Source organism: Ambystoma mexicanum, chromosome 1p, assembly GCF_040938575.1.
Source record: "Ambystoma mexicanum isolate Mex_15411 chromosome 1p, UKY_AmexF1_1, whole genome shotgun sequence".
NCBI classification, from domain to species: Eukaryota; Metazoa; Chordata; class Amphibia; order Caudata; family Ambystomatidae; genus Ambystoma; species Ambystoma mexicanum.
This window is the reverse complement of record NC_090921.1, coordinates 237,887,593-237,891,117: the sequence shown is the minus strand read 5'-3', so window position 1 is coordinate 237,891,117 and position 3,525 is coordinate 237,887,593. Positions and strand designations below refer to the sequence as shown.

The window sequence follows — 3,525 nt, the reverse complement described above, 5'->3', positions numbered from 1 at the left end:
AAAGGGTCAGAAGAGGAACTGATTCAGGGTTACAATTTGGACTTCGCAGACAACAGGAGCACTAAATGGTGCTGAGGGGGACTCAATAAAGTGGACCGGCCGCCTAATGTAAGCAATTGTGCACAAATATTGTACGATGACTAGCGTTGCCGGTGCTTTTTTCTTAAAGAGTCAGTTCTTGGCACCCATTCCCTACTTGACTCAGCCTAATCTTCAAGAATATTTGTCAAGAACTAAAAAAAATCCAGAAAAGGTTTAACCTCCCCGTCGGGGAATTGAACCCCGGTCTCCCGCGTGACAGGCGGGGATACTGACCACTATACTAACGAGGAGACGTGAGGGCATGAAATGAACAGCTGCTGATGTCTGCACAGCATCCAGCGACCACCTAGCTGGCCTAGGGGGGTCTCATTTTCCCCTGTCAAACGGCTTGCCCGATCTAAGGCTAATTTCTTTCTTTTTATCGGCACCAGGCTTAAAACTCAGTTTATGGCGATAGTTCCGGGCTATGTTTGACTCCAGAGTTGAATCTGTCATCCCGCATTTCCTCAGCAAATCAAGCTACCCATCTCAAGTCTCATGAGCTGAGGACGGCAAAGTCCCTGTGGGCTTAGGACAGTCAAAGAAACCCCTGGGCTGCATGCTAAGCCCCTTTTCGGCTTCACTTTCCGAATCCTGCCCTAGCTTGCGATTAGTTTTTTTCTCACTTCTTGCCCCCATCTCCCACCTTGCCTCATGGTCTCCCCTCCTCTGCGCACCTGACAGTTTGCCTGCCCTTCCACTGCCTGTCTCCAGACTTTCCAAGGAGAAAAGGCAAAGCACTAAAGCGGGCCGGGCAACGGGTCAAGTTCCGCTTTCGGCGACTAGCAGGGAGGTAGCGTGGCCGAGCGGTCTAAGGCGCTGGATTAAGGCTCCAGTCTCTTCGGAGGCGTGGGTTCAAATCCCACCGCTGCCACTTTTCCTGGCCTTGCATTTTAAAGAAGAACGTAACGTTGACCTCTTCCTTCATTAGTGCCACCTCTGTCGCAATGAGCAAGCGGATGGTATGCCACACCCTGCAGGAAAAAGGTTTCGCTTCTGACGTCTTGCTTTTCTGGACATCCAGTCTCAAGTTTCCCATCTGGAACGGCGCTCCCTGCTGCTTTGTGAAGGCTTGCTGCAAGAGCCTTCGAAACCCAGGAGCTCTTGCGTTGAGCTGTGACGCGTCCTGGGAAGACCTCCCGTTGCAGCGGAATGAGCCCCACTTCCAGGGCGTGCTGGTAGCAAATTTCCCACAGCCCACAGGGAGCAAACGATCCCAGGTGTGATGTATCACCAGGAGAGGCTGAGATGAGAGTAAGGGTTCACGCGTGTGCCCGGACCGAGGTTAATGATGGGATTAGAGCTAGGGTTAGATGCAGGGAAAGAGTGAGAGTTATAATTAGGGATAAAGCTAACAGGTGATCATTACTCGTCATGTAACATGATACAAAGGGTCAGAAGAGGAACTGATTCAGGGTTACAATTTGGACTTCGCAGACAACAGGAGCACTAAATGGTGCTCAGGGGGACTCAATAAAGTGGACCGGCCGCCTAATGTAAGCAATTGTGCACAAATATTGTACGATGACTAGCGTTGCCGGTGCTTTTTTCTTAAAGAGTCAGTTCTTGGCACCCATTCCCTACTTGACTCAGCCTAATCTTCAAGAATATTTGTCAAGAACTAAAAAAAATCCAGAAAAGGTTTAACCTCCCCGTCGGCCGGTCTCCCGGGTGACAGGCGGGGATACTGACCACTATACTAACGAGGAGACGTGAGGGCATGAAATGAACAGCTGCTGATGTCTGCACAGCATCCAGCGACCACCTAGCTGGCCTAGGGGGTCTCATTTTCCCCCGTCAAACGGCTTGCCCGATCTAAGGCTAATTTCTTTCTTTTTATCGGCACCAGGCTTAAAACTCAGTTTAAGGCGATAGTTCCGGGCTATGTTTGACTCCAGAGTTGAATCTGTCATCCCGCATTTCCTCAGCAAATCAAGCTACCCATCTCAAGTCTCATGAGCTGAGGACGGCAAAGTCCCTGTGGGCTTAGGACAGTCAAAGAAACCCCTGGGCTGCATGCTAAGCCCCTTTTCGGCTTCACTTTCCGAATCCTGCCCTAGCTTGCGATTAGTTTTTTTCTCACTTCTTGCCCCCATCTCCCACCTTGCCTCATGGTCTCCCCTCCTCTGCGCACCTGACAGTTTGCCTGCCCTTCCACTGCCTGTCTCCAGACTTTCCAAGGAGAAAAGGCAAAGCACTAAAGCGGGCCGGGCAACGGGTCAAGTTCCGCTTTCGGCGACTAGCAGGGAGGTAGCGTGGCCGAGCGGTCTAAGGCGCTGGATTAAGGCTCCAGTCTCTTCGGAGGCGTGGGTTCAAATCCCACCGCTGCCACTTTTCCTGGCCTTGCATTTTAAAGAAGAACGTAACGTTGACCTCTTCCTTCATTAGTGCCACCTCTGTCGCAATGAGCAAGCGGATGGTATGCCACACCCTGCAGGAAAAAGGTTTCGCTTCTGACGTCTTGCTTTTCTGGACATCCAGTCTCAAGTTTCCCATCTGGAACGGCGCTCCCTGCTGCTTTGTGAAGGCTTGCTGCAAGAGCCTTCGAAACCCAGGAGCTCTTGCGTTGAGCTGTGACGCGTCCTGGGAAGACCTCCCGTTGCAGCGGAATGAGCCCCACTTCCAGGGCGTGCTGGTAGCGAATTTCCCACAGCCCACAGGGAGCAAACGATCCCAGGTGTGATGTATCACCAGGAGAGGCTGAGATGAGAGTAAGGGTTCACGCGTGTGCCCGGACCGAGGTTAATGATGGGATTAGAGCTAGGGTTAGATGCAGGGAAAGAGTGAGAGTTATAATTAGGGATAAAGCTAACAGGTGATCATTACTCGTCATGTAACATGATACAAAGGGTCAGAAGAGGAACTGATTCAGGGTTACAATTTGGACTTCGCAGACAACAGGAGCACTAAATGGTGCTGAGGGGGACTCAATAAAGTGGACCGGCCGCCTAATGTAAGCAATTGTGCACAAATATTGTACGATGACTAGCGTTGCCGGTGCTTTTTTCTTAAAGAGTCAGTTCTTGGCACCCATTCCCTACTTGACTCAGCCTAATCTTCAAGAATATTTGTCAAGAACTAAAAAAAATCCAGAAAAGGTTTAACCTCCCCGTCGGGGAATTGAACCCCGGTCTCCCGCGTGACAGGCGGGGATACTGACCACTATACTAACGAGGAGACGTGAGGGCATGAAATGAACAGCTGCTGATGTCTGCACAGCATCCAGCGACCACCTAGCTGGCCTAGGGGGTCTCATTTTCCCCCGTCAAACGGCTTGCCCGATCTAAGGCTAATTTCTTTCTTTTTATCGGCACCAGGCTTAAAACTCAGTTTAAGGCGATAGTTCCGGGCTATGTTTGACTCCAGAGTTGAATCTGTCATCCCGCATTTCCTCAGCAAATCAAGCTACCCATCTCAAGTCTCATGAGCTGAGGACGGCAAAGT

General features: G+C 50.9%; 2 non-coding genes across 2 annotated transcripts; both read right to left on the bottom strand.

Moving 5' to 3' along the window:
- Positions 1-260: 260 nt before the first annotated feature.
- On the bottom strand, positions 261-332 carry TRNAD-GUC (transfer RNA aspartic acid (anticodon GUC)). Its single transcript has one exon. It is a non-coding gene; the product is annotated as a tRNA-Asp (tRNA).
- Positions 333-3,186: 2,854 nt separating this feature from the next.
- On the bottom strand, positions 3,187-3,258 carry TRNAD-GUC (transfer RNA aspartic acid (anticodon GUC)). Its single transcript has one exon. It is a non-coding gene; the product is annotated as a tRNA-Asp (tRNA).
- Between the last annotated feature and the right edge of the window lie 267 nt (positions 3,259-3,525).